This window comes from Lepidochelys kempii, chromosome 2 (assembly GCF_965140285.1).
Source record: "Lepidochelys kempii isolate rLepKem1 chromosome 2, rLepKem1.hap1, whole genome shotgun sequence".
Classification (NCBI taxonomy): Eukaryota; Metazoa; Chordata; order Testudines; family Cheloniidae; genus Lepidochelys; species Lepidochelys kempii.
In genome coordinates this window covers 271,847,428-271,853,427 of record NC_136381.1, presented here as the reverse complement: position 1 = coordinate 271,853,427, position 6,000 = coordinate 271,847,428, and positions in this window count along the sequence as shown.

The window sequence follows — 6,000 nt, the reverse complement described above, 5'->3', positions numbered from 1 at the left end:
CCTTGTAGTGACAGACTCAGAGAGCTCAGTGTGTTAACTTAACAAAGAGACAGTTCAGAGGTGACTTGGTTACAGTCTGTAAGTACCTACGTGGGGAACAAATATTTAGCAATGGGCTCTTCAGTCCTGCAGACAAAGGTCTAACATGATCCAATGGCTGGAAGGAGAAGTGATACAAATGCAGAGTGGAAATAAGGTGTACATTTATAACAGTGAGAGTCTTTAACCATGGGAACAATTTACCCAGGGTTGTGGTGGATTCTCCATCACTGACCATTGTTAAATCACAATGGATGTTTTTCTGAAAGCTCTGCTGGGGCGGGTCTCTGGTCTGTGCTAGGCAGGAGGTCAGAAGAGATGATCACAATGGTCCCTTCTGGCCTTGGAGACAAGACACGTCTATCCTGCCGTGCCTGTCTCCCTGGGCCTGCCCTCTCTGTAATCTGCCTTTTCCCTCCCCTCCCCTTGTTAGGGTTGTATGTTGTTGGTATTGCAGTAGCTCCCACGGGCCCCAGCCATGGATCAGGGCCCCACTGTGATAGACCCTCTGTGAACACAGAGAGATTCTGTATCCCAAAGATTTTACAGTCTAGGAATCCAAGTTCCTTGTGCTCCTCCCCCAACCGCATCCTTAGTCCCCATCCTGTTCTCCCCCACCCCTTCCTGGCTATGCTGTCACCCCCTCTGCCCTGGTCTGACCTCTCTCTCTGCCTTTGCAGAGCACTCTGAATGGAAGAAGCTGTATTTTTTCTTGAGTTTGATCCCCTGAAGGGTCATACTGCTGCATGGCCAGGACTTTGCTGCAGGTACCTGCAGTGCTAAGCTAACAGGCCCCGTGGTGTAGGAAGCCAGCCCCCTCAGTCCTGCTGATGTTAGCAGAACCATCAGAGAGCATCCGCCTGGTGCTGTCTCAGCCCACGCTGCACAATACTTGGTCAGGGCGAGGAGGAGGAATTAGCAGGGCTCATCAAACTGAAGCTGGAGAAACATGAGGCTGATGAGCAGGGATGCTCCACTGTAAAACGACTGAGTCTACAACTTTGCACTGTGCAGTGCGGGCTCCAAGGCACATGACGTGAAAAGGCCATTTCTGTTCCCTGCCGGAGAGAACCATCCTCCCCACAGGGCTCCCAGGTGCCACCAGCAGCCTGCTGTTAACTCCTCTGCGTGCCGCCAGCACTGTCTCAGTTTTGGCACCTTCACTTTGTAGGTCTACAGGAATAATGCTCGCTGCAGATGATTCAAGCCCAAACTTTGCTCCTCTGAGACGCATGAGGCAGGTCTCCAGCAGAGAAGTGTGACGTTGCCAGCACTTGCCATGCTTGCAGAACCCCTCAGGTCACAAAGATCGTGACTGCAATAATGTACAGCACTGCTGATGCGGTTACACCCGGCTGGAGCAAGTCTCACAACCCTCCCATCCTGCAGGAGGTCAGAGTGTGCCGTTGCAGTGCTATAGCGAGCTGCAGATCCAGGTGCTGAGGGCACCATACGAGCATGGAGGCGGGGATCATAGGCAAGGCTATGATTTAGTCACGGGCATTTTTAGTAAAAGTCATGGACAGGTCACTGGCAATAAACAAAAATTCACGGTTCGTGACCTGTCCATGACTTATACCAAAAATACCTGCGATTAAATCTTCGGGGGGCGCTGGGTGGGGCATCGGGGAGGTGCTGCTGGGGTGGGGGCACCCAGGGCCAGTGGAAAGGGGCCACAGACCGCGGCTGCTCCAGCCAGCTGCCCAGGGACCATTGCCTGGGGCCACGGACCATGGCTGCTCTGTCCGGCCGCCTGGGGACTGCTGCCAGGGGCCTCCAGATCAGTGGCTGGTGTGGCTGTCCCTGGGGCCACCTGAGCTGCTGGCCCTGGAGCCAGCTGCTTGGGCAGCCCTGTGATCAGCCACACTGGCTGCTGCAGAAGTCATGGAGGTTGCGGAAAGTCACAGTTAAAAAATTCTCACACCTTTGTGCCACATTGTACCTACCAAACAGCTGATCCCAGAGAGATGTCAACTGAAGTTTATTTGAAAGATCTTGGCAAGAACTAGCGCACAGGACTAAACTGGAGAGAAAAACTCTTCAGCACGAACACTCCCCTAGATTCAGAGGTTCCAAGGCCAGAAGGGATCACTGTGATCGTCCAGTCTGACCTCCTGTGTAACGTGGGACAGAGACCTGTCCCACAATAATTCCTGGAGTAGAGATGTTAGAAGAACATCCAGCCTTGAGCTAAAAATTTCTAGTGATGTAGAATCCACCATGACCCTTGGTCAATTGTTCCAATGGTTAATTACCCTCACTGTTAAATATTAACGTCTTATTTCAAGTCTGAATTTGTCTAGCGTCAACTTTCAGCCATTAGATGGTGTTATAGCTTTGTTTGCTACTCTGAAACTTTGCTAAAATGAAGAGCCCATTTTCAAATATTTTGTTCCTCATGTAGGTGCTCAACATCCTCCCTGAATTGAGGGCGCCGCAGCTGATCACAGTATTGTAGCCACAGTTGCACCACTGCTAGATACAGAGGTAAAATAACCTCTCTACTTCTACTCGAGAGACCCCTATTTATGCATCCAAGAATCACATTACCCCTTTTTGATCACAGCTTCGCACTGTTTGGCTGATTATCTCCCAAACCCCAAAAATCTTTTTCAGAATGACTACACCCCAGGATAGATTCTCCCATCACTTAAGTATGGCCTACATTCTTTGTTCCTAGATTAATACGTTTACATTTAGCCATATTAAAATACATATTGCTTGCTTGCACCCAGTTTACAAAGTGATCCAGATCACTCTGAATCAGTGACCTGCCCTCGTCATTATTTACAATTTTTGTGTCATCTGCAAACTTTATTTATATTTTCTTCCAGGTCATTGATAAAAATGTTAACTAGCACAGGGCCAAGAACTGATCCCACTGGAAACATACCTGCTCAGTGATGATTCCCCATTTACAGTTACATTGTGAGACCTATCAGTTAGCCAGTTTTTAATCCATTTAATGTCTGCCATGTTAATTTTATATTGTTCTGGTTTTTTTCATCAAAATGTCATATGGCACCAAGTCAAATGCCTTACAGAAATCTAGGTATATTATGTCAACACTGTTGACTTTATCATCCAAATTTGTAACCTCATCCAAAAAAAGATATTAAGTTAGTTTGACAGGGTCTATTTTCCACAAACCCATGGTGATTGGCATTATTTATATTACCCTTCTTTAATTCTTTATTAATTTAGTCCCATATCAGCTGCTCCATTGTCTTTTAGCACAGGAGGGGAAATAGAGAAGCCCCTTACTCCTGTCCCTGGTTTGATCGCCATATACCGAGCCCCTGCCAGGGATGGGGCTGTACAGGGTATTATTGGGGGCAGGTCTTTATTCCAATATGCCCAGGATGGAACTGCCCAGAGAACTGTGGGGGATGGGTCCAGTAAGACCGCTGCTGGAAGCCTGTGGCCAGGTCTGGTGCCCTCAGTTCAAAAAGGATGTTGATAAATTGGAGGGTTCAGGGAAGAGCCAGGAGAATGATTAAAGGATGAGAAAACCTGCAGTGATAGATCAAGGAGCTCAGTCTATTTAGCTTAACAAAGAGAAGGTTTGGGGTGACTTGATTACAGTCTATAAGTACCTACATGCGGAACACATATTTAGTAACAGGGTTTTTGGGGTGGCTGAGAAAGGTCTGACACCATCCAATGGCTCGAAGTTGAAGCTAGACAAACTCAGACTGGAAATAAGGTGTACATTTTTTACAGTGAGGGTAATTATCCATGAGAACAATTGACCAAGGGTCGTGGTGGGTTCTCCATCACTGCCAATTGTTAACTCCAGGCTGGATGTGTTTCTAACAGCTCTGCTCTAGGAATGATTGTGGGGTGGGCCTCTGGCCTGTGTTCCACAGGGCGTCAGACGAGATGATCAAAATGGTCTTTTCTGGCCTTGGAATCTCTGAACTGTTACCTCAAGGGGAATAAGGTAACACTTCAAAAGGGAAAACTCTAGAAATGGTAGAAGGGGAAATAGAAAAGGAAAACCCCTTTTCTCAGAAGGGCAGGCTTGACTCTCTTTCGTGTCTGTCACCGGTTAGATTAGCTGACAATAGATGTATCCCTCCCTCCCTGTGTGGTGCAGTGAAAATGAAGAGAAGACAAGGTCATATGGTACAAAGTGTTCTCCGACTGGTTTATGAATGTTATAATTCTTGACATCTGATTTGTGTCCATTTATTCTTTTACATAGAGACTGTCCAGTTTGGCCAATGTACATGGCAGAGGGGCATTGCTGGCACATGATGGCATATATCACATTGGTAGATGTGCAGGTGAACGAGCCTCTGATAGTGTGGCTGATGTGATTAGGCCCTGTGATGGTGTCCCCTGAATAGATAGGTGGACATATTTGGCAACAGGTTTGTTGCAAGGATAGGTTCCTGGCTTAGTGGTTCTGTTGTGTGGTGTGTGGTTGCTGGTGAGTATTCGCTTCAGGTTGGGGGGCTGTCTGTAAGCAAGGACTGGCCTGTCTCCCAAGATTTGTGAGAGTGTTGGGTCATCCTTCAGGATAGGTTGTAGATCCTTGATAATGCGTTGGAGGGGTTTTAGTTGGGGGCTGAAGGTGACGGCTAGTGGCGTTCTGTTATTTTCTTTGTTAGGCCTGTCCTGTAGTAGGTAACTTCTGGGAACTCTTCTGGCTCTATCAATCTGTTTCTTCACTTCTGCAGGTGGGTATTGTAGTTGTAAGAACGCTTGATAGAGATCCTGTAGGTGTTTGTCTCTGTCTGAGGGGTTGGAGCAAATGCGGTTGTATCGCAGAGCTTGGCTGTAGACGATGGATCGTGTGGTGTGGTCAGGGTGAAAGCTGGAGGCATGTAGGTAGGAATAGCGGTCAGTAGGTTTCCGGTATAGGGTGGTGTTTACGTGACCATCGTTTATTAGCACTGTAGTGTCCAGGAAGTGGATCTCTTGTGTGGACTGGACCAGGCTGAGGTTGATGGTGGGATGGAAGTTGTTGAAATCATGGTGGAATTCCTCAAGGGCATCTTTTCCATGGGTCCAGATGATGAAGATGTCATCAATATAGTGCAAGTAGAGTAGGGGCATTAGGGGACGAGAACTGAGGAAGCGTTGTTCTAAGTCAGCCATAAAAATGTTGGCATCCTGTGGGGCCATGCGGGTACCCATAGCAGTGCCGCTGGATGTGTCATTACACAAAGTAAAACTATTTTCTCATGTTTATTCTCACCCCCGCCCCCATTCCTCAGACGTTCCTGTTAACTGCTGGAAATGGCCCACCTTGATTGTCACTACAAAAGGTTTTCTCACCCTCCTCCCCCCCACCCCCCTCAGGCTGGTAATAGCTCATCTTAAGCGATCACTCTTGTTACAGTGTGTACGGTAACACCCATTGTTTCATGTTTTCTGTGTATATAAATCTCCTCACTGTATTTTCCACTGAATGCATCCGATGAAGTGAGCTGTAGCTCATGAAAGCTTCTACTCAAATAAATTGATTAGTCTCTAAGGTGCCACTAGTACTCCTTTTCTTCTTGGGCTGTATTAGTAGGGGCCAGCAGATCGAGGGACGTGAGCGTTCCCTCTATTCAACATTGGTGAGGCCTCATCTGGAGTACTGTGTCCTACAGAAGGATGTGGATAAATTGGAAAGAGTCCAGCGAAGAGCAACAAAAATGATTAGGGGTCTGGAGCACATGAGTTATGAGGAGAGGCTGAGGGAACTGGGATTGTTTAGCCTGCAGAAGAGACGCGCTATCTCAGAGTTTGATAGCTGCTTTCAACTACCTGAAAGGGGGTCCAAAGAGGATGGATCTAGGCTGTTCTCAGTGGTAGAAGAGGACAGGACAAGGAGTAATGGTCTCAAGTTGCAGTGGGGGAGGTTTAGATTGGATATTAGGAAACACTTTTCACTAAGAGGGTGGTGAAACACTGGAATGCGTTACCTAGGGAGGTGGTAGAATCTCCTTCCTTAGAGGTTTTTAA